The 25,658-nt window shown below is 43.0% G+C and overlaps 1 protein-coding gene across 11 annotated transcripts in view; it reads left to right on the top strand.

Moving 5' to 3' along the window:
* The window catches only part of SHROOM3 (shroom family member 3), a 277,506-nt gene that overhangs the window by 178,934 nt on the left and 72,914 nt on the right, over positions 1–25,658 (top strand). The window contains exon 1 of one of the 11 annotated variants that reach the window (XM_053923120.1): positions 24,601–24,881. The exons of the other annotated variants lie outside the window; for them this stretch is intronic. The gene's annotated coding sequence lies outside the window, so the exon portion shown is untranslated. Of the gene's footprint in view, positions 1–24,600; positions 24,882–25,658 lie in introns of those variants that run through there. 11 annotated transcript variants of the gene reach the window in all.

Raw genomic sequence — 25,658 nt, forward strand, 5'->3', positions numbered from 1 at the left:
TCTTTGGGGAAAATGGCACCATCTTAATTGCAGAACCTCCAGTGAGGGGCACACAGTGGGCTGTCAATGAATGCTCGAACTGACCTGGAGCACTTTGGAAAGTGCAGGGGCTTTGCAGGCCAGTGGACATGGACTTGCATCCATGTCACTTCCCAGCTGTATAATGGGAAATGTCACTTATTGTTGCTGAGCCCCAATTTCCCATACAAAAAATGGAAATAACACTTACCTTAAAGAGTGTGGAGAGTCTAACACGATTCCTGTCACATAGTGGGTGCTTAATAAATGCATTTATTCCTTTGATCTTTATAGTAGATTGAAGACTAGAAGTTCCTTCCCAAATGTTTATGCTGAATGGCAGGGGTATAGCTCAGGGTAAAGAATTTGACTGTGAAATGTTTATGCTGGGCCACTGATGGGGTGAGAGGTCTCACTCTAAGTATCAGCATGTGTATTTCTTGTCATCTCTTCCCCTGATAAGTGACACACATTCATTTGTAGCTCCCATTTGTACACATTCATTTGTAAGTTCAAAGCTGTTTGTCTTAACTTGAATGACTTGCTCTAACTTACCCTGAATGTGCCTGCTCATTACTAACTCTAAAAATTAAAAATGGAATATTAATTACCATCCCACTTAAAATCATTTCCTTTTGGGTTCAGGTACGCTCTGCTCTGTTCAAGTAACCAAATAGTGAGTGTGCTACTGTTCAAGGTCCCCTAGGGGTTGCGATTCTGTTTCTATGGTGCAACAGTGACATCCATTGGCCTGTTGTGCTAATTATAGAGGAAACCTGCTTCTCAGCTCTGTGACTATTGGGTTTCCTGATACAGAAATGCAAAGACAAATACACCGTCTCTGGTCTCAACAAATAAGTCAAAGCTAGTGGTGAGCACCTGGTCCCCTGCAGAGTGGGCTGGTTTCAAGACCTCTCCCAAGGACGCATATTCTAATATCAGTGCTACCCGGGTCTTCCCTGGCAGCCATATGGGGCAGTCCCTGGAACTAGTCCTCTCTTTCTGCAGTTCAGTAAGTTTAGAGGGCTGTGGGGAAGCCATTGGTTTTGGATTCAGATGTGCTAATTGAGTGCATACACCAGGGCAAATCACTTCACCTCTGAACCTTGTCCATGAAATGAGACTCATAACCATACCTGTTTTGTAGTTACCAAAGGCTTTTCCATACCATTGATAAGAAATTCCCAAAATCCCACAACAATTGTGAAAATTAGGAAAGCACAAATTACACCTGCCCAACTTCCACCAGACTGTGAGGATGAGCACCAAATTATAGGTCTTCACATATCAAGTCTTGGTGACTTATGTTCAGTGCCTTCGGTGGAATTAACCAGGCCATTACTCTGGGAAGAGTAAGAACTCTGGAGAGATGTTCTAAAGATCTGAGAAGAATCCACTTCCAAGCTTATTCAGGTAGTTGGTTGAATTTCGTTTCGGTGATTTCCTTACTGACTGTCACGGAGACAGCTCTCCACTCCTAGAGGCAGCTGGCGTTCCCTCCCATGTGGCCTCCTCCATCTTCAAGCCTGCAAAACACATTGAATCCCCTCATGCTTTGAACTTCTCTGACCTTTTCTTCTATCAGCCAGAAAAAAACCCTCATCTTAAAAAAGCTCACCTGGTTGAGTCAGACTTATCTGGATAATCTCTGTATCTTATGGTCAATTGATTTGGGACTTAAATTGTATCTGCAGCCTTCCTTCACAGTAGTTCTTAAGTTAATGCTTGATTGAATAACCAGGAGACAGGAATCTTGGAGCCATGTTCAGAATTCTGCCTGCCACACTAATCCATGGTGAAGCCTTAAAACCAGCATCACTTTTTACCATTCACCTGCTTTCAAAGCTTGAGATTTCAAATATTTTTTCCTTCTAAAGAATCATACCAACTGGGTTTCAATAATTATCTCTTGCCATTGTGTTCTATGCATTTATAAAACTCCTTATGTTTGAAAACGTCCAAGTGCTTCACCAACATTGAGTTTGACAGCCCCACCCCATGTGGCCAAGTTAACTAGCTAGCAATATAAAGACTAAATAACTTAGACACGGGTTTAAGTGATTTGATTTTTGTCATTTCCTGATGCCTCTTATAACAGGTTGCAGAATCTGAAACTAACATTTTCTTTTTTAAAAAAAAGATTTTATTTATTTATTTTTAGACAGAGGGGAAGGGAGGGAGAAAGAGAGGGAGAGAAACATCAATGTGTGGCTGCCTCTCGTGCACCCCCTGCTGGGGACCTGGCCCACAACCCAGGCAAGTGCCCTGACTGAGAATCAAACTGGTGACCCTTTGGTTCGCAGGCTGGTGCTCAAGTGACTGAGCAACACCATCCAGGGCTAAAAATAACATTTTCATTTGGTAACCAGAATAATAGAATTTAAGGGTGAAAAGTTCCAAGACTTTATAGTCCAACTGAAGATCAAAGAAATTGATTCATAGAGTTGGTGAATCAGAAATGAGCCCAGCGTCATGTCTCTAGATTCCAGGGCTAGAACACACTGAAATTCTCCACTATACTCCAGTGCCTCCTTGCTTCTAGAGAGTTGTCTGATCAAACAAGGGGCTTTGAGATTTGTTGTTTTAAGTCATAAATCTCTGGTAACCTAGAAAACACTGTTGAAAAATCACACATGGATTATAGTGTTTTCCTTACTGCCAAACCAAAATTCTTTAGATAATTTCTTCCAAGTAATTTTTGCTGGCTTGAAATGAGCCCAGGGAGGGAAGGAGATGGTGAAGTTGGCATGCTTAGACAGGGCATGAGTGAGTACTCCAGGTACTGCAATCCCTGGGCTCACTTCATCCGTTTGCCTTCTTGGTTTCTATAGGAATTTGGGTCACAATGCCTGCCTTACCCAAGTTGCTGTTTTGAGACACTTTTTCTGACTGTTCAAACTTTCTTATCTGGGCTATACATACCAGGTATGTTTGGCTCTCGTTTCCTAGCAATTGGAGATAATAAGCCAGATTTTCAAAGTTGGGGAGCTACTTTCTGGTATTAATTCTGGCCATTTAAAAGAGCATTTTCTCCATCGGCCCATAGTCGTTGCCACGTGAGGTGCCCAGCATTCATATAATTTCAAAAAGTAATGGACCAGCTAGCTTACTAATCAGGAACTTCTGACTTTGGGTAAATAAAACATTTAGTATTTATGATGTCCAAGAGTTTATTAGGAAAGGCGCCTGTCCATCTAATAAACTTATGTCATGAGCTGAATTATGCCCCCCGAAAACTCGTAGGGTTTTCCTAACCTCAGGTATCTCAGAATGTGACTGTATTTGGAGATAGGTCCTTTCAAGAGGTGTTGACGTTAAGAGGCGGCCTGTGGGTAGGACCGCTTCAATGTGAGTAGCGCCCCTACAAGAGGAGAACGTGGACATGGAGAGGCAGGGGGACGCCCACAGGGCAAAGACCATGTGAGGGCACAACGCGCAGTTGGCCACCTGCAAGCTAAGAGGAGAGGGCTCAGGAGAAACCAAAACTGGTGACATCTTGATCTTGAACTTCCAGCTTCCTGATCTTTGAGAAAATTAATTTCTGTTGTTTAAGTCACCCAATTTGTGGTATTTGGCTATGGCTGCCCTAGCTAACTAATACAGCTTCTTAAATTGTATTTCTTTAGAGGAACCTCGGTATAGCCTTATGAAATGTATACAGTAAGTTGTTAATGAATAATTCTTCTTCAGTTTATGCAGGTAGAATCCCTGGCTGTGATTCTCAATCTTAGCTTCCCATGAGAGTCCTTAAAAATAACAATGCCTGGGATAATGATATTCTGACTCAGTTTCAGGGGATTGGTCCTGGGCCTCTGGTTTTCAAAGATTTCCAGGTGGCTCAGACCTGCAGACTGGAGTGAGAACCATTGACTGGGAGAGAAGGATCTTCCCCCTTAAAGAGGGGCCAGGGATTCTACAGTTCTCAGCTGGGACCCCACAGCTGCCAGGGCTATCCTGATATAGGCGGGGTAGCCTTATTGCCTGTAGAACAGGATCTCAAGGGCCTGAGTAAAAATGAACTTCTGCCCTTGGGCATCATATTAGTGGAATCATCTCAAGTCCAGAAGTGCAGCAGCTTTGCCTCTGAGCTGTGGCCTGGCTGAGATTCACAGTTTGCTTTTTCTTTTTTTTTTTTTTTGATCTCCTATCTTTCTGCCTTTGATATCCTATGTTTAATTTTTGTCCCACCTTCCCCATAACAGTCGAGGGTGGAGCACCTGGGAGGGCATTCCAGGAAGTTGTGGCATTCCCCCAGCGCCCTGGGCCTGGAACTTGGAAGAGTTCCAGAAGAATTCACCATTCAGAGCAGGGGGGTGTGTTTAAGGGTCAGACCCGCCTGGCTTTCCTTCCCCAGCCATGGTGAGATCCAGGGTCTTGCCAGGAATGCTGGACTTTTCTGTGGATTTGGCTGCTTTTTGACACGTCTTTTTTTTTTTATTAAAATAGTGTTATCTGGTGTTTATTATTACTTAAGCTTGCTGATTTTATTAATTTAAATCCTGGCAATTCTTATCAGTTGCTCATGAGCCTGGTAAAGTGAAAACATCCCTGTTCTGGTATTTTCCATGAGCTGCCTGCTCTGTTCTTGAGTGGAGAGCGGTGATGTTTTTGAGAGACAGATGCAAGTTAACGAGTGAGGGCAATGCTTGCCACTTCCTTCAAATCCTCTCTCTTATGTGTGCTGGTGTCTGTCTAATCTTTACTCTCTGCCGTCGGGTGTGACATCCTGACCCCATGTCATAACTTCTTTCTGATAAGTGCTGCCCTGGTAAATTCAGCTGTATCGGTGCAGAGCCCGCCTGACCTGACATATTACAGACACCTTTAAACGCACTAGGAAACTCCCACTGGACACTTTGATCACAAAGCCAAACACAGCAGGGTCACTTTTAGGACCCCAGAGATTATCAGAGGGGAAATGAATGTTTCAAGGGACTTTGGGGCTTAAGTGTTGGTTAATATAAGCTGGTATTGCTAAAACCCTAAAATGGGGCAGAGGGGAAGCAATTGGCTGCGTTGTATGTCTAGGGTGTAAGAAAAGTCCGGAGATACCCAGTGCCTGTTAAAGCAGGAGAAAGTTCTGGTCTCTCTTGGTACAAATGAATATTTGTAATTATGATCTTAAACTGGTCATGTGATTCCTTGTTATGCAAGTGATTATGTATTACAGCTTATATGAATTAAAGTATGGCAAAGATATTTCCCCTCTTATATCTTTCAATTGCTTGAAAGGAAATGCTGAGAAAGTAGGGATGTGAAGAGAGATTTCTCTATCCATATTCATAGCAGATGACGAACCCAAAAGCAGAAGCACCCAAGCAAGTGTCCATCAGCAGATGCATAGAGAAGCATATGTGATATACACACAGAACAGAATGTTGTTCAGCCTTCAGAAAGAAGGGAATTCTGTCACCTGCTGCAATATGGATGAACATTATGCTAAGTGAAGCAAGCTGGTCACAAAAGAACAAATGCTATATATGATTCCACTCATATGATGCACCTGGAGTAGTCGAATTCATAGAAACAGAAAATAGGATGGTAGTTGGCAGGGGCTGGGGGTCAGAGGAATGGGGAGTTATTACTTAGTGAGAACAGTGTTTCAGTTTGAGACAATGAAAGAGTTCTGGAGGTGGACGGTGCTGGTGGCTGTGCAACACTGCGAATGTACTTAATGCCACTGATCTGTACCCTTAAAAATGATTAAGAGTAAATTTTGTATATTTTGTCACAATTTTAAAAAAGCAAAAGTTGAGCAAAGAGAAGATGTCACAATTAGTATGCAAACCAAAGTGAGTATTTGATGTGATGTTTTATGAATTTCTTCTTTGGTCAGATTTCTATAGTGACGAGCCAAAGGTAAAGAGAACTAAGTCAAACATGAAACAGGCTGCTCAAAAATTGGACCTCTGATGACATTTTGAGGAAGCTGATTTCCAGACCCACGTGTCCTCCTGCCTACTGGGCACACCTACTCCTGGCTCTTAAGCACTTGCCCCAAACTGAGGCCATTTGTCCCATCGAAGCTGTTCTTCCTCTGGTCTTCCCCATTCTAGTAACTTGTATTATCATCCATCCAGTTGTCCAAGCCTGAAATATGGGCATCTTGCTTGCCCTTCCATTTTCTCAGCACCTCCTACATTTAATTCAAATTAACAAGGCCTCTGTTTCGTCCACTCAAAGACTTGTACACAGATGATCATAGAGGCATTATTGGTAGTAGACAAAATGCGGGGACAGTCCAAATGTCCGTCAGCTGGTGACTGGATAAATAAGATATGGCATATGTAAAGTGGAATGCTATTTGACAATAAAAAGCAATGAACTGTTGAAACATGCTACAATGTGGATGAACCTCAAAAACATTATGCTGAGTGAAAGAAGCCAGACACAGAAGGTAACATCTTGTGTTTCCATTTATTTGAAATATTTATAAAAGGCAAATCTATGAAGACAAACAGCAGAGCAGTATTTGCCTGGGTCTAGGGGTGGGAATGGGGATTAAGCATGAGGGAACATTTTGAGGTGACAGCGATGTCCGAAAACTGTAGACTTTTAAAAAGCTAATATTTTATTTGAAAAATCACTTAGGTATTTTATTTCTAATCGAATAGATTTGTTATGGAAAGGATGCAAAGAAGCACGACTATTTAAATCAATAGATTTTAAAGGTTTCAAGAAAGATTAACAAGGCCTATCTAGTCCACTTCCTAATATTCTCCCCATATGCCCCTCCCTTTAACCCCCTCCAGCACTATTCTACTTCAGCCTATTTGTTTGTTGGTTCAACAAATATTTGAGCACCTATTATGTGCCACACACAGTCCTATGTGCTTGAGATTTAGTCAACAAACCCAGCAAAAAGCGCTGCCCTCAAGGAGCTTACATTCCGGGGTGCAAAGACTACATCACCTCCAGGCTGTATTTCCATGGCTGTGTTCTAACTGGTCTCTGGACTTGCTCCTTTCCGTCCATGGCTACAGTAGGCAAACTGATCCTTTGAGAACACAAATCTGATCCTGTCCCTCTGCTAAAATCTTCCAGTGTCTTCCTGTTGCCTTTTGAACAACTTCAAACTCCCTACCAGGACCTGACCAGATCTGCATGTCCAGGGCCTGCCCAGGCCTTGGTGTCCAGGCTCCGTCTACACCCTCAGCCATTTCCTCCTCTGCACTCTCGTCCAGTCATACCGGTTTCTTCTCATTCCTGGGTCTTCCTGGGCTCTCTTCCCTCCATTCTGTTTACCCAGCTAACTCCCATTCATTCTCCAGACCTCAGTTTAGAATCCTCTCATAATTTCTCAGCTCTGGTTTAGAATGCATTCCTGTAACACTCCAGCCTGCCAGACAGACTCCATCACACTGCACCTATGCCAAAGTAGTTGCTCAATAAAACATGGATGCTAGCCCTGACTGGTATGACTCAATGGGTTGTACACCATCCTGTGAACCAAAAGGTCACCAGTTCAATTCCTGGTCAGGGCACTTGCCTGGATTGTGAGCCAGGTCCCCAATTGGGAGTGTGCAATTGATGTTTCTCTCCTTCTTTTTCTCCCTCCTTCCCCTCTCTAAAAAAATAAGTAAATAAAATCTTTTTACAAATGCATGCTAGATGAATAAACATCGAGGGAGACAGGTTAGTTGGCATTGGCATTTTTAGTTATCTGGTGCCATAGCCTCCACACTTAAGGGAAAGAGTATTTTTTCAGATTTTTTCTGATCTAAGAAATAGGAGCTCTTTCAATGATTTGCATGAAGGATACAGTGAGAAAGTCAAGATGATTTATCTCTTAAAAAATATATATATAGTAAGATCCTCTGATCTAACTGCACACATGGGACTAATACTAATAAAGTGATATTCATCCATGGCTGGTGTGGCTCAGTGGATTGAGTGCTGGCCTGTGAACCAAAGAATTGCTGGTTCAATTCCCAGTCAGAGCACATGCCTGGGTTGCAGGCCAGGTCCCCAGTTGGGGGTGCGCAAGACACAACCACACATTGATGTTTCTCTCCTCCTCTTTCTCCCTCCCTTCCCCTCTCTAAAAATAAATAAATAAATAAAGTGATATTCATACAAAGCTCAGCTTAGTTGGCTAAAATAAACTAAGGTAATTATAAAAAAGAAAAAAATAATCTATCCCTACTGTTGACATTTAAGATTATTGTTTCAACTGCCATATGTCTTAAATGTTTTGATCAGATTCTTCTTACTATAAATTATTCTGTTACTTCAAGTTGGGAACAAAGAAAAGAAAATACTAATTACTTCCCTATCCAGCCTGTATTGATAGGAACAGTGAGCGCAAACTGTGTGAAAGTTCCCTGCTTTAAAATTTATTTACTCCCCAAAGAAAAGCTACCTTTATTTCATTATTTTTTTAAGCATACATGGGTTTTAATTTGGTGAGAAAATATCCTTGCCATTAAGAGGATTCTGCCTCATTACCTCTAATAAAAAAAAAGCCTTCCTCTTAACACTGCGGAACTAAAGGAAGCATAAATTAAAATAACATTTGTTGTTTGTTGCCTTGATCAACAAACACCCATCTCCAAAAGAAAACACTCTAAACTAGGCCACATGGAAAACAGTCGTTTCCCTAAAATCAATCAATCCATATAAATAGCTCAGCCTCCAACCTGGATAAGAAAGGAAAAAATGGGATGGGAATGGGGATAGGCAGAAGAATTGGGAAGGAAATTGGGTTGGGGTTCTTAAGTTCTTTATTTTGCCCGTTGGCATGACTGTCCTCAGTGTTAATTCTATGACTCTCAGACTTTTGACCTAGAAGCAAGTAGTCAGGACTTACTGTAACCTGTTGTTTGGACTTGCCATTATCCATTATATATGCAATTTTTAAAACACTCAATTGGCCAGTGGTTCAGAAAGAGGAAGACTCACACTTTTCCTCTCTACTTCTGCAAACTCTTACATATTCCTCTTTTTCTTCCTTTTGTCCACATAAACAGAAAACATATTTATGTATAATTGCGAGGCAGCTTGCTAAGAGAAAAAAAAAAGGGAAGAGAGGGAATGAAATTATAGCCAAAGGAGTAATGCATTTTCCTCTTCAGAAGGTATTTGGACATTTTCCTCCTTTTCTTATTTGTTTTTCAATGTTTGAAGGGGTTTTTTTTAGTTTTCAATTGGGGTAAAAGACACATAGCATAAAATCTACCAACTTAACCTTTATAAAGTGTACAGTTTACTAGTGTTAAGTATATTACATTGTCATGCAAGAGATCTCCAGAACTTTTTCTTCTTGCAAAACTGAAACACTAAACCCACTGAACAGCTTCCCAGTCAGTGCCCGCTTTACTGTTGTTTTTAAATTAGAATGAAAAAGATGGACTCTTCTGATGCTGTAGAATTGCCCCATATGTTAGGAAAGTGAAAACATTGTTTTTTATGTAAGGTGAAAGATACCTGTTTTCCGAGAGCAGTGACCACTGTTTACATTTCTCTAGGTTACTTGTCTTTTCCTCTCTCCTACGCATTCTAAGATAAGTGAAGGGCAGAACAACTCCTATCCTTGAACCTTTAGCAGACCTGCCTCTCTAACTCTCCTCCTAACATGGGGATCAAAGGTGAGTTGTTCTCTAACCTCATAGAACTATCCTCCTTTCAAGTCAAATTTCCAGAAGCTATTGCCTCCTACCCACCCGGCCTCCCCATTCTCCTCACTCCAGCAACTGGGACACACTGGTCTCTTGTCTCACATTTCACACCAGCTGCCAGGGTCCCCACTTGGGTTGGCTCCAGGTTTCTGAAGCCTGGCACTTTGTTAATAAGAAAACCAGGGATGTAAATCACGGGCTCAGACAGTTTCCTATGGGGGAAACTTTATGTTCCCATCACATCTTTTTATTCCAGTACATGAAGAGGAGACCAGGGCTGCCTTCAGACAGAAACAGGGATATAGACCAGAGATAAACAAAGTTGGGTACAGGCAGGGAGTGGGAGGGAAGCTCGAAGTAAAGATGCTTAACACAGGCTTTCATTCTTTTGCCTGAAACACATTCATTTAATGAAGAGAGGGGATCTCATGCTAGATTTCAAAGAAAATTAGCAGAATCCTTAATCCAGTAGTTCCAATACTGATTAGGGAAGGGTTCTCACTGGATAATTAGTAATATGCGATTACCACTGGTATTTCTAAAAGCAGGTTTTAATGCACTTTTTGTTTTGTGAGGTTGGCAGTTCCAAAACGCTGGCGGATCATTTACTGGAGATCTGTTCTCTAGCATGATTGCACTAGACACTGTAGAGTCCCCGGTGAGCACTGAAGATGCGCTCCCTGCCCTCCAGAATCTTACCGTCTGTCCAGGTGGAGCACATTACAGCAGAAAAGGCTGGGGGCTGATAACAGGCTGAGGATCAAAGTCAAGGGAGCCTAAAGTTCTCTAAGGGACAGGATAAAGTAAATGAAGCACTCAGCAGAGTGCCTGAGACACAGTATTCAAGAAATAAAAGTTGTTGTTAATAACAAGAATGATGATAGTACCATCCAGACATTCACCCGGGAGTAGCCCTGATTGGGAAGACAGGGCATACGTAGAACAGATAATGCTTCACAGTTATATATGATAAGCACCAAAATTTGGTTCATAAATTTGGGGGTGGGAGAATGGCTAAAAGATTGGTCTTGAAAGGTTGGGCCTTATCTAAGCAAAGAGAGACAAGAACAGCCTGGACCCACACAGTGAGATGACGGGTGTGCGCGTGAAGGTCTAAGAACATTAGTGACTCAGTGCCGGCATGGGCTCTGCGCCTGGGCATCAGAGATGAATGAGGCACAGTCCCTGTTCCTGAAACACTGTCAGGCTAGGGGGGGAAGGTTAATGGTACCAATAGCTCTGTTTACGGTAAAATTTGATAAGGGCTACAGTAGATGATTGAATAATATATTTTGAGCATTCAAAGGAGAGAGAAATTGCTTTTGGTTATTAAAGATCAGAGAAGTTTCCTTGAGAACAAAATATGTTTTACGGGTCCTAGGAAAGGAATACACTCTTCAGGTCCTAGGAAATGGGCTAGAATTTCCTTAGTAGGAACTGGGGTTGAGGAGGGAATCTCAGCCCAGACAAAGGGACATGTGAGTAAAGTGCTGAGGAGGGAAACCAGGGAATGCTTGCAAAAGGGTAATTATTGGACTCATGAAATGTAGTTAGAAAAACTCTGTCCCATATAGCTGAATCAATAAAGATGGAGTCAGGTCAAGTGCCCTTCATTTGGGAAAAGACACAATTTTTAAAGTAAAAAAGATAGTAAGTTTCCATTTACTGAGGAAAAAGATCTTTCTGGGGAGATCTGGGACTTGGCTCCTCTTCCGTAAGATGGATGAGGCAAAAGGGTTCTAAGGAGCTTTCTCTTTTTTGGTGCTCTGAGTGGCAGTGAAGTCTTTGCCTGCCAGAGTGGGGGCGCCCACTTTGCTCCCCCCTCCAGGAGACCACAAGCACGTGTCTTCTTACTAAAGTAGTGTAAGCTGCAGTGTCATCTGAGTCATGCAGGGCAATAGAAGGACCAGGCACGGGCTTTGGAGTCGGGCAGACCTCTTTCATTCCTCATTATGCCCTTTCTTTGCCTTTGGTACTTAGCAAGTTCCTTAAAATCTGAGCTTCGTTTTCTCTCCAAATAAAGTAGAACCGCTAATAGGTACCTTGAAGTGTTACTGTTAACACTAGAAATAAGGTCTATAAAGCCCAAGGCATGGTGCAGGACTAACACTAGGCACAAAATAAATGGTGGCTGCTACTATTACTGATGGGCTGTGGCCCAGCTCTTCGGGGTCTGCCACCCAGACACAGCAGCCCATGGCCTGCAGCATCTGCCCAGGGCTCTGTGGTCTTCTTGCCTTTGCCGATACAGGCACACTTTGGACATCTCCCAAAGGTGTGGATTATAAGGACTTTAAAAATAACTGTTCTCTCCCATCTCATCTGCTGGTTCCTAGGCAAGAGTACTAAAGAATGCGGAAGGACACTGACATCCGGCTTGGAGTAGACCAGCGTCCTGAACACCTACTGGGAGAAAGTTGTGCTTAAAAGCAAATAAGCTGAAAAAGTAAAGAAAAAAAATGTTAATGTTTAAGTGTAAAATATAACTGTGTAACTTCAGGTAAATGAAAGAGATGCTAGCAAAGGAACTATTATCATGATGCTTGGTGGCCAGAATCTTTCTTTAAAGCAAATCGTTTGCGGGTTTTTTAAAAATAAGGGGAGATGAACTGGCTTCTTTAAGTAAATAGTGAAAGTGAGACGGCCAAAAAAGTAAACAGGAGCCGCATTTAATTTCTCTGTTTTTCTATTGAGAGCCAGAGAAGTTAGCACTTCAAGACCGATGATGCTGCCAACAAGCTGGTGGAAAATTTATTTTCAAAATTAGGTTTACAAATGAAGATACTGTTGTGTTTTTTTTAAGCCTAAAGCACCGAATAGGATTTAACCCTTTTTGAAAAATATGTAGACATTAAATACTCTATTATCTAAACCTAAGTAGCAGTTAATCATCAAAGTCAGTCATCTACATTTCAAAAGTACCAATTTGTTTTTACCCCAGCAAATTTTCTTGGTTTTATCTCTGGAAGTTAATACTTCTGCAGCACCTTGGGCTGTTCTTAAAGCAGTGTGGGGCAATATCGATGCTATTTAAATATCTTAAATATTTATATGGAGTCAAGACTTCATATACACAGTCTAAGGGAGAAGCCTAGCCAGTAGAATAAATGTCATAAATAAAATTAGTAAGGTGTCCTTTTCGAAAGGCCTAAAATTCTGATACAATGCAAAGACCACAAGTGCCAAATCAGTGAGCACTAAAAAAAAAAAGTAATTCTGGTTTTGTTGACGTTGTGCATTGTCATGAAGAAATTATTGGTGTGTTTGATGAATTCTCGTAGTAAGGGAAGCAGCTCTTTGTAATAAATAGGTCGTAGGTTTGCAAGCAGAGGAATGACACGATACTTCTAGTCATTAAGACAGATTTCAATAGGCAGATCATGCATTCACTTTGTGTGCCCATTTATAATCCTCGTCCACTTCCAGTTCTGCTCTCTCCATACGTTTCACATGTCATTAGATTCACCTACCTCAACTTGGTTTTAAAACCCTCCACCCACTGCCCTCCAGGCATATGGGTATTTTCCATCCCAGGTCTACTCTTCCCGGTCTTTCTCCATTTTTATATTTTATCTCCTGCACTGTCTCAATGGCTCTTTCTTCCCACCCATTTTTCACTTGGCTTTCAGGGAAGCAGTTATTGTTAAACTACAAGTTGCAGGTCAATGATGGGAATTGCACTGAATTCCATCTCTATGCTTCCCCTTCCTCACGCCTCCCGCAAATTCTTATTCATCTTCATCTGTATCTTCAGAAACATGAATATTCTTCTAGAAAGAAGAAAAAGCAGTTACTGCTTCCATCAGAATATATTGGATTGTGTCCCAGAAAAGATTTCCATCCTCAGTTCTTACACTTCTTGGACACCATTAATCAAAATACTTCCAACGGTAGAAAATAACGTTCACACTTCCGCTCAGGCACAGGTTAGGCTGAGGATGTTGGCTGGCTCGGCCGTGTCTGCCCTTGCCCACATCATCCTCCCACTTTCCCTGGGCACATTCTCCCCAGTGACAAGGACATGCCAGTATTTGAATGCACTCCAGTTGAACCCAGGCTGTTAAGGACCTGTCACTTGTAGAGTTCTGCCTTTCAGGATCTGGGCTGTCAGTGCTCATTGTCACCTAGACCACATGTGTTTTTCTAAGAGCCAAATGACCTTCACATACCAAGCACATGTCACCTTCTTCCAGAAGATCACTGCCCCTAACAGGAGGTGGCAGGCTTCAGGGTGAAAAAGGAAAAGGACTTTTTCCAGCACAAACAGCTACAATCACTTCTAAGCGGGGGTGGTTTAATTGTTTGAATTGCAGATCGACCTGTACCTTTTGAACAAGTGAATTTATAAAGTAGATTTCCTTACCTGAAATTTTGCTCAGTGGCCAAAATTTAAATGAATTCCATGAGTTGCAGAATTTACCATAATTCTGACATCATCATTCTCTCCTATACAAAGTTAATTGTGATTTTAAGTGGAGCCTCATTAGTAAGAGCTAAAATTCAACAAGAACTTACTTTACGCCAGGCACCCTTCCAAGTGCTTCATATGAAATGTTACATCTGAAACTCAGGTTCAGTTTCTAGCTCTCACTTGACAGGGGAGTAAGCTCATGGAGAAGGCTCATGACTGGCCCAAGGTTACATCGTAGGTTCTGTGGCCAGGATCTAAGTTCTGTACTCCCAGAGACTGCGTCTTCACTGTGATGCAATGCTAGCCCCACGGGAGTGGGATTCCACGTTAGGCATTATGGTCACAACCAGTGAGCCCCTCAATCCATCTTCCACATACCATCCGTGTGGCTTCTGGAAGGTGTAGATTTTATCGTGATGCTGGTGTAAACTTTCAGTGATTTCTCACTGCCTACAAGATAAAGCCTAAAGATGGCTCAGAAGGCTCACTACCATCATCTGCCTCTCCGTCTGCTTCATTTCCACCTGCCCATCCATTCACTGGTCATGGTACTCACAGCTCCCCAATTGGCCAGAGATTTCTGATGCTTCAGGACCTTCAAACTTTCTTCCCTGACTTTTCCCCCTCCTCTTGACCCCAGTAAGCTCATGTACATCCTTTAAGACCTCTCTCAAACATCTTCTCTATACCCTTCCCTGACATAAATATCCTCTTTTGTTTGCTACCAGTACATAGAACGAATATAAAAGTAAAAATAGCTACTATTTTTTAGCTACCATGTGTTTGGAAAAGCACTGAGAATTTGCATGATTGGTGGGCACAAATCTTGAGCCACAAACAAAATTATGAAAGACATGTAACTGTTTAAAAAAAAAAAAAACCCGACAATTCCTGTTTTAAGAGCTGTGCTGTAAGAGGTTAGGCAGAGTCCAGGGTTGCGTGTGTGTTAATGTGTGTGTGTGTTGTGGGGAGAGCAGGTGAAGTTGCCCCTCTGGTCTCCACGTCCCATCGCCCCATCTCCCCATACTGATGTCTGGTGACTTCTGACCTGGGATAGTTGTGTCTGCAGCCTCCTCAGGTCCGTCAGGCATCTCTGACCGTTTGGCTTTACCAGATACCTCTCCTGGACCACTCTGGGCTGGGAGGATTGGTGGCAAGCGTGAGACTCTCTGCTGCCTAGATGCACCGCACAGACATTCTTTGACTCCTTCTCTGTGCTGGGTTCCCAGTAACTCTGAGCCTGAGCCAGCTCTTGGGACTCTTGCATGGGTCAGGGCCCAAATACTTTCTGCTTTCAAATCCCTAAGCCTTTCTAGAGCTTCCATTTTTCCCCAGGTAGGACTCAGAATTGCTCCAGCTTCTAACTCCCCTTCACTTCCCTCCTTTGCCCTCCTTTGCCCTCCTTTGTTAGTCCTAGAAAGCTGTTATGTCTGTTGGGGAGAAAAACAGGCTCTGACTAATTTAGTTGTCTTCCAGATCTTAATTCTTATGCCTAGATTCCTTTGTTGTATAAGTTCTCCTGAGTCATCCCTTCCTTGGTCAATGAATGAATGTTACTGACTCGGAGGAAAAACAGGACTCTGAGCACATTCTATGGAGGGAGTAAGAACAGCTACTATCTCACTAGTACTCCTGCCCTGCAGACGCACTCCATGAATATCTCATATTGTCTTGCAAAAAACTATGGGAGGTGTAATTATTCTTATTTACAGAGGAAAAACTGAGGCATAGTGAAATCAATTGACTTTGCACGCAGGTAGCAAGCTCTTGAATCCAGTCCACGCTCTTGACCACCAACACACTCTCCTTTCCCTATCACTTGGTATTGAAATAATTTCTTTAGACATCTGAGCTTCTGAGTTAAATCATGAGCACCTTGAAGTTAGGGCTAGGTCCTCCTCCATCTTGATATCCCGAAAGCCTGGCAGGTGCCCCATAGGTGGTATTTGAATTGAAATGGGTTAAGCAAGGAGAAAGAAAAGAAGGAGGAGGAGGAGAAAAAAAGGCCAAATGGGAAAATGTTCTTAAGCTACCCTAAAACATCCTGAGCAATACTTTTGATGGGATTAGCTAAATCATGTCCAGAACTGAACACTCTTTACATTATATTGTCAGATTAGTGGAGGCATAGAAATTAACAACTTGCATCCAGGAAAGAAAGAAGATGCACCGTCACTGGTGACCCAGCAGCCACAAGTGGGGACCACACGCACAGAAGAGCAGTGACCAGACCCGCTGACAGTCGTCATCGGCCAACATAGCCGCCGGTGATTTTTGTTTTTACTTTCTAAACATTGTCCTCCAAGATGCTGGCAGTTTATAAATCTAACTTCTGGAATTTCATACTCTTCTATTAAGCTCTTGCTATTTCACATCATGTAAATCCCTCTGATAACAAGTATCGTATTTATTAGATAATATATATATGTAGGTGAAGGGTAAAGGTTTTAGGCTGTGACATGCCCCAGTTACAATCAAAGGAAAGTCTGCCAAATAGATATTTTTTCTTCTTCATAGTTGTTTATCTACAATGCACTTTATTTTTTAAGTTTTCATTATTGGATGTTATAACAAATACTATCACACAATAAAAGTAAAACAATAAAGTTAACATTTCCCCATCCTGCCTCTTCCAGGTAACTTCTGCTAACAACCCAGTGTATGATTTTCCTTGTGCTTTTATCATATGTGTTCAATCACATCTTCATGTTTGTTTTTTTAAAAATGTGCTCTCCTGCCCTCCCCTTTGTCTTGTGCCTGCTAGCCACCCTCTCTCATTCTTCCCCTTTTCTCCATTCCTTCTTCATTTCTTTTTCCTCTCTTTCTTCCCCTTCTCTATTTTTCATTTTCCACCTTTTCCCCTTCCCATATTATTAGCCTTGGAGCACAATGGCTCTCAGGACCCTGAATTCATCCTCGAGATGTTGCAACTTAGTCTAAGTTTATTAGACTGGGTGAGCTTATTTCTTGGGTTGCTGTATTTCAAAGCCTCAGCACGAGAAAGTGAGAGGGAAGGGTGGGCAGAACGTGAAATATTCACTTAATCAGAATTAACTTATTTGGTTGAAATATTTCAGAATTCAGGATGCTTTTGTAATTATTAATGTCTTTACTGGAAATATTTAATTCAAAGAGTAAAACACTGTTTTTTTAAAAATGCCCAGATGCTATAGAAGTATTTAAAAACAAAAGGTAACGTTATATTTTCCCCCCAGATTTCCTCTCCCTGCAGTCTTACTCCCCAGGAATAGTTTGGTATTTCCTTCCAGATATTTTTTCTGGACTTCATTTTTAAAAGATTTTATTTATTTATTTTAGAGAGAGGAGGAGGGAGGGAGAAAGAGAGGGAGAGAAATCTCAATGTGTGGTTGCCTCTCACATGCCCCCTACTAGGGACCTGGCCCACAACCCAGACATGTGCCCTGAACTGGTAGTTGAACCAGTGACCCTTTGCTTCATAGTCTGGTGCTCAATCCACTGACCCATACCAGCCAGGGCTTTTCTGGACTTTTATAACACAGGCAATAAATATTATGTATCGTGTGTACGTAGTTTTTTCAGTTAACAATGTGGACATCTCTTCAGGTCACTGCAAATAGATCTACCTCTTTCCTTTTAAATGCTGCTTCACAATGAATTTAACCATTTTCTATGTGAACATTTGGTTGCTTCCAATTTCCAGTACGTATTTCTAATCTTTCAGCCAAGACTTTCCAAATAGACTGTGTCAGTCTTGTCTTCTTAATGACTTGAGGCTGCTGACCTGAGTGACTGTTACTTAATCGTTGATATCCATAACACTGAAAATGTCCTTGGTCTCCCACGTTTCCATGAGGACAAAAGCTTGCCGACTACCTTCACCCCCTGAAGCTATCCCTTGGAGTTTTCTTCTGCTAGTTTTGTGGGTTTTGTTCTTCCTTTTTGCTTCTGTTAGTCCTATAAAGTTCTGACACAGGATGCTAAACCTGGCCCACTGAGCCACACGCACTGCAGGTGAGTGCTGTACTGACGTGTGTTTATAGAGACACACAGAACGAGTGAATTTCCCAGCCTTGTCCTGCTCACTCTCATCCCTGGGTTCTGACCTCTGTAAGATTCTAAGTAGCTTTCTGGATAACAGCCAGGTTGCCTAAAGGCCATTGCTTGGGACTTTAGTCCTAGGGCTGCAAAGACCAACAGAAAACAGGTGCTCTTATCAACATGAGTCAGTTGCCAGCGGCAGAAAATGCCTTAAATAAGGAGAGAGGTGAGGAAGGTGTTAGCTCAGAGGATGAGGGCTCACTGGGCTATTTATGGGAAAAGACTGTGATGGAGGAGATAAGAGACTACAAACGCAGGGCCTCAAATCACGTCATTTTGTTATAATGCTGATGCATGCTATAGGAACTTAACTCGTGTTTATATCAATGAGCTTATGATAAAATTGGTTTTGTTATATGTCATTTTGTTTAAAGTCACAGAACCTATTGATGATGTAAAGACTTACTGTCACTCTGAGAAGATGAAAAGTGTTTCCCCTTCATGTTACAATCACCACTTCATGAAATAAATTCTTTCTCAGGTTTGGCATGGTCTTAAATGTGCTTCCTTACTTTAAATGTTCATTCTATTATATTATTCACTAGGATGATTATTCACTTGTTTTTTACATTTTGCTGTGATTTGTTCAAAAAAGTTAAAACATTCATTAAAGGGAGAACCAAGATGGAGGCGTAGGTAGACACACTGCGCCTCCTTGCACAACCAGAACTGACAGAAAATCAAACGGCAAGGAAGTCCAACACCAAGGAGATAAAAATAAACATTCATCCAGACCGGTAGGAGGGGCAGAGACCGCAGCTGGGGCAGAGAGGACTCGAGTGGCAGTGGCAGGACCGAGACTGGAGGAGTGTGGGACGAAAGGGGCAGGCAGTCTGACCACTAGCAGACCCTGTGGCCCCACATTCGCGCAGATAAACCAAGAGGGCCGGACTCAGAGTGGCGGAGAACGGGGCAGGCAGAGCAGCCCCACATTCACGCACAGATAAACCAGGATGAACGGTGGGGAGCGAAGCAGACCACGCAACCCAAGGCTCCAGCGCGGGGGAAATAAAGCCTCAAACCTCTGATTGAAAACACCCGTGGGGGTTGGGACAGCAGCAGGAGAGACTCCCAGCCTCACAGGAGAGGTCGTTGGAGAGACCCACAGGGGCCTAGAGTGTGCACAAGTCCACCCACTCGGGAGCCAGCACCAGAAGGGCCCAATTTGATTGTGGGTAGCACAGGGAGTGACCGAAATCCGGTGGAGAGTGGAGCAAGCGCCATTACTCCCTCTCGGCCCCTCCCCCACATACAGCATCACAGCATTACCCCGCCCCAGCGAACACCTAAGGCTCCGCCCCTTTACCTAACAGACGTGCCAAGAAAAAAAAAAATGGCCCAAATGACAGAACACTTCAAAGCTCCAGAAATAATTCAACTAAGCAGCGAACAGATATCCAACCTATCAGATCCACAGTTCAAAACACTGGTAATCAAGAAGCTACAGAATTGGTTGAATTTGTTCAAAAAGTTGATGAAAAAATGAAGGCTATGCTAAGAGAGACAAAGGAAAATATACAGGGAACCAATAGTGATGCGAAGGAAACTGGGACTCAAATCAACGGTGTGGACCAGAAGGAAGAAAGAAACATCCAACCAGAAAAGAATGAAGAAACAAGAATTTGGAAAAATGAGGAGAGGCTTAGGAACCTCCAGGACATCTTGAAACGTTCCAACATCCGAATTATAGGGGTGCCAGAAGAAGGAGAGGAAGAACAAAAAATTGAAAACTTATTTGAACAAATAATGAAGGAGAACTTCCCTCATCTGGCAAAGGAAATAGACTTCCAGGAAGTCCAGGAAGCTCAGAGAGTCCCAAAGAAGCTGGACCCAAGGAGGAACACACCAAGGCACATCATAATTACATTAGCAAAGATTAAAGATAAGGAGAGAATCTTAGAAGCAGCAAGAGAAAAGAACACAGTTACCTACAAAGGACTTCCCATAAGACTGTCAGCTGATTTCTCAAAAGAGACCTTACAGGCAAGAAGGGGATGGAAAGAAGTATTCCAAGTCATGAAAGGCAAAGACCTACACCCAAGATTGCTCTATCCAGCAAAGCTATCATTTGGAATGGAAGGGAAGATAAAGTGCTTCCCAGATAAGGTCAAGTGAAAGGAGTTCATCATCACCAAGCCCTTATTCTATGAAATGTTAAAGGGAGTTACCTAAGAAAAAGAAGATAAAAAATATGAACAGTAAAAATGACAGCAAACTCACAGTTATTAACGACCACACCTAAAACAAAAACAAAAGCAAACTAAGCAAACAACTAGAACAGGAACAGAACCACAGAAATGGAGATCACATGGAGGGTTATCAATAGGGGAGCAGGAGGGGGAGAGTAGGGGGAAAGGTACAGAGAATAAGTAGCATAAATGATAGGTGGAAAATAGACAGGGGGAGGGTAAGAATAGTGTAGGAAATGTAGAAGCCAAAGAACTTTTAAGTATGACCCATGGACATGAACTATAGGGGGGGAATGTGGGAGGGAGGGGGTGGGCAGGATGGAGTGGAGTGAGGGGGGGAATGGGACAACTGTAATAGCATAATCAATAAATATATTTAAAAAAGGAAAAAAACATTAATTAAAGTGAATATTACGTTAGAAGTTATATAATGTTCACATTAAACTCAAATACCCATTTTAAAAAGAAGTACACTATATGTTCTGCCTAATATTTTCTCTCCAAAGTAACCATCCCTGTTTCAAGTGTATTCTTTCTTGGTTGTGAGTTGTTCATATGGAACGTTAAACAGTCCCTCGACCTGACTGTCAATACTCACCAGATATTAACTTTGTTTTTCTAACATGTCCACATCCAAAAGAAAAGTACAGATGAACCAGGGAATTAATTTACTGTGTAGCTGTGGCAAGAGTGAGTTGCCATTTTTATTGTGTTGTTGTTATTATTGGTATTATTATCATTTAGCAAAGATCCTTATGTTTCAAAGTTATAATTTCACATTAAAACTTTATTTAAAATAAAAAGAATGTCAAACTGAATTGGTAAAAAAGTAATTGTAGACTATATTTTTAAAGATTTTACTTATTTTTCGAGAGAGGGGAAAGGTTGGAGAAAGAGAGAAAAACATTGATGCACAAGAAGCGTCAATCAATCAGCTGCCTCTCGTTCGCCCCCACCTGGCACCCTGCCTACAACCCAGGCATGTGTCCTGACCAGGAATTGAACTGGAGAACTTTCAGTTCACAGGAGGACACCAACCTACTGTGCTACACCAGTCACAGCAATTGTAGACTATTTTTAAGTGAAATTTAGTTTAATAGGTTTAAGTACAATATCTGTTACAAAACTATACTACCATAATATTGAAAAGAAGCTAAATTTATGAGAGAATAAATTCAGAATCTAAACCATTATATGATTTTTATATATAGTTTCTTTAAAGATACAACTAATTTAAAGTTTTAGGCTAATTGAAACGAAACAATTCAAAGAATAATTGCTGAATCTGGAATTTTCAGATATATGGGTATAATCCTAAATTTCTTCAGCTTTTTGTTTGAAAAATATACTCATTCTTGTAAGAGTCTCCTTATTAATTAGACCTGACAATTGTAGTGGAAAAGTGAACTTCTAAATATGTATGTAGTATGAATCAGAACATTTTGATCCTCAATTAGCATAGTCTAATTTGATGTGATTTTAAACACATTTGGGTTATCATATTTGCTCAACTGAATTTTGGGTTTGTAGGGTGAGAGATTGGAGATGTGAATGCACAATGTGCCTGTATCGGCAGCCTCCGGCCCGTCCTGTCGCCGCAGCTCCTGTTTATGACTCAGGACCCTTCTCCCATCGCCACCTCGGTGGACCTCCCACACTCCGCTCTCACGTGGCTCTGTGTGGGCCGCGCTGAGGTCCCCCACTTCGTCGGGGACTTAGTCTAGTCTCTCTGGTCTTTTTCTCCCACCACCCATGCCAGCGTCAGGGAAGACTGCAGGGGTGGGGGGGGACACAAATATGCCTATTTCAAAGTATAAATTTTGTGGTATGTGAATTATATCTCAATAAAAATGCTTTAAAATAATCATGACTTTAAACAAAGAAAAAGTATGCAAATAGTAGGTTCCAGACTGGCCACACAAGCCCTTGTCTCTAAGAGCAGGTTGTGCATTTTTGTCCTATTTGTTACCTCCTCATAAAGGGCTTTAGCGTGTTTAAAGCTTTATTTCTTGATATCTATGCCCATTTATATTTTTATTTATTTTTAATGTTTTTTAAAGATTTTATTTACTTATTTTTAGAGAGAGGGGAAGGGAGAGAGAAAGAGAGGGAGAGAAACATGCATATGCGGTGGCCTCTCACACGCCCCCCACTGGGGTCTTGGCCTGCAACCCAGGCATGTGCCCTGACTGGGAATCGAAATGGTGACCCTTTGGTTTGTAGGTCGGTGCTCAATCCACTGAGCCACACCAGCCAGGGCCTATGCCCATTTTTAAAAAGATAGAACTCTTTGGATTCTAGCGTGATGCACCATTTCTGAGAGCAGTCTTAATACGGGAACTAAAGGTCGCTGTTGCTTGACATTTGGCTTGGAGTTTATTCATATGTATGTTTGATATGTGTCACTATCTCCTGTCCATTTGCCATTTATGCTTTGTGAGGAGAGGACCCTTGTGCAGAAGGAGGGCTAAGAGAGATGTTAGCATAATTTTGTATTGCTGCGGAGATTTCTTCATTTCCAGTGTCACCTTTGATCCCACGAGACAGGTTGTTTTCCTTTCATCTACAAAAACCTGATGATGCTTCTAAATTACAGATACAAGTAAAAAGTAATTTTCAGAATCCGCGGTACAATGCGAGCCCAGTGATAGATTTCACTGGTATAATACAAGCTGTGTGGGAGGTCACATCTGAACCCCAAGTGTGTTTTTAATCACCAATTTAAAGTGATGTTCCACACAGGAGTAGAGGGACCTGTTCCACCCTTATGAGATTTCACCTGCCCCTGAGCACGGAGAAAACAGGGTAAAGGAGCCACAGGATAGAGGCCTTACCTGCTGTGCTTCCAGAGCGCCTGCCTGCGTCCTCAGCTAGTACTAATTTCCTCAACAGTCTTGGCAGGGAGTGCAATGTGCCTCTAGACTGTAAGGGCTGACCACTTCTTTAAAGTTGAAGTTCTGAACATCGCCTTGTCTTTACCCAGAACTAAGTTCCCTGTAAGACACAGGAAAATCAACTTTAGCCTCCCTGTGAGCCAGGACCCCGCTGACTATGTCACAGGTGTGTGTATGTGTTCGTACATCCTTGTGATACCATTGAAAATAAAATACAATTTTAACAGGGGTGATACTGTATGGGGGGAGGGGGGGCTGTGCGTGAGGATATCGGTAAAGAGATTTATTTAGTTGTTTTTGTTGCATTCGGCCAGGTTATAACAAAGGGCAGAGCCAAGTAAAGACAAGTGGTATCAACTGTAGGGGAACAAAGTTTTCTAATTCCTACCTACTTAGGCATTCTCTTCTTTTGTGTCGATATGTATATTTATTGACTTAAAAATAGAACCTGATATTTACCTGGCATGGGAGATAACCTGATCAAAAATAGAACTTGAGATTTTTAAAAACAGGGATTCTGCATGAGTAAGAAAAAATAAGGCCACTTACAAATCTTCTTAATGTCTGGGGCTGACATGTGAAAGCAATTAAGAATGGTACTGGGGGGTGGTGGGGGAGTCTTACCTCCATTGAAAGAGGCTGGAAGAGCCTTTGAAGAAAGATGAAACTGAAAATAGCACCGCACCTTCCTAAAGAGTAACTGGCACCCTGACCATAAATGCAAAACAAATGTAAATGTGCCTGAGACCCAGAAGTTTCCAAGGCTGAATCCAGTATCTCCCGGAAGGTCACAGTCCTAACCGCTGAAACAATCACCTGTCTCTCATTAGAGGCGGTGCTCATGGAAACAAAAAGGGGCCGCGAGGAAGGTTCAACAGCTTTAGCGGAGCGGCAACAACCTGCGTCTCTCCTTTTGACTTCTACTGGAAAGAGGTCATCAGGAGGAAAAGGATGGTTATTTTCCTTGTAATGTGAGCTTTTTTTTTAAAGCTGTGAACTTTTTACCTTGCTTCATTCATGCTTCATTTGATCAATTACTAACTGTATAGTCCCGGAAAAGCGAGTGCGCGCTTCTTAAAGTGGATATTTTGCTTTTGGATTCTTCTTTTCAAAATAGGGGGGCGGGGGAAGAGTTACGCACCTTTAGGACCGTGAACTGCTCAAGAAGAGACACAGCGTGTGCGCTGGTGCCCTTATTACCAAGAGGACCCGAGTGGAGCCCGACTCCTGCAGTCCGGAATGCGTTTTCAAACCTTCGGGAGCCAGCTCTGCCATTGACATGCAAATCCCGTGCTGAGCGCCCCGGCCAATCCGGGAGGCTTCCTGTGGGATTACCTGGTGGCGGGCACCGCGCGAGCGCGACCCCTCTCGTGCGGCCCCCGCGGCGGGGAGGCGTGGTCGCGGGCGCCCTTGCGCCCTCCGCGTCCCCGGCACCCGGGTTCCGGCCCCTGGAGCTGCGCGGCCGCAGCCCGCTGCGCCGCAGCCGCAGCCGCCCGGGAGCCGAGGCGCCGCGAGCGGCCGAGCCTCCCATTGTTGAGCGCGGCCGGGCCCCGCCGGCGAAGGTCCGCGCCGCCTCCTCCTCCGAGCGGTGGAGAGGTTTGAACTTGGCGTCTGCCTGGAGTCCGGCCGGCCCCGGGGGTGGGGGCCGGCGTCCGCCCCGCGAGCCGCTTTGGTGAGTGCGAGGCTGGGGTCCGCTTCCCCGGCCAGCGGCGGGCGCGGTCGGGGCACGCTGCCGCCTCCGAAGGAGGGAGGGAGGGTGCCCGGCCACCTACTTTCTAAAGGGTGTCTGTTTCGCTCCCTGCGGCGACTCTGGGGACCGGGTCTGTGAGGGTGGGTCCCAGCTCTGGCTTTCACGGCAGCGGGCCTGACGCGGGGTAGGTGGCTCGCTCCGCGGGTCTCCTGCCACTCCCGGGTCTTGGCTTTTTTTTTTTTATTGGGTCGGCAGAAACTGCCACTCCAAGAAGAAAATAATTGCAGATCATTGACAGCGTGGAAACTTTTCAGAAGAAATGATCTGTGAAATATTTTAATTTTGATAAATTGCTTCCCACGAGAGCTCCTACTGAGTTAGAACGGCTTGGCTTTCTTCATTTGACTGCACGCGTTTCTGTAGGAAAGGTCCCAAATGGGCTTTGAAAGGCGCGCCCGCCCCCTCCCCCCACTTGTTCCAGACCTTAAGGCAAATTTTTAAAAGGTGTGTTCCACGGTCATGTAGGGAGAATTAAATCATGAAAATGAAAGTACATCTGACACATGCTCTACTCTGAGTTGCCAGAGGGATAAAAGTGCTTTGCTGAAGGATGGGGGAGAGCTTATAAAATTTCAACACATCAAGCGTCCTGTGGGAGTGGGCTGGAGTGTGTCTGTCTCTCTCCCTCAAGTGTTTTAGCATTCCTGGGGTTTTGTGTTCGTTCGTTGGTTCGTTGGTTCTTTCGTTCGTTTTTAAATC

This window comes from Desmodus rotundus, chromosome 4, assembly GCF_022682495.2.
Source record: "Desmodus rotundus isolate HL8 chromosome 4, HLdesRot8A.1, whole genome shotgun sequence".
In the NCBI taxonomy this organism is placed as follows: domain Eukaryota; kingdom Metazoa; phylum Chordata; class Mammalia; order Chiroptera; family Phyllostomidae; genus Desmodus; species Desmodus rotundus.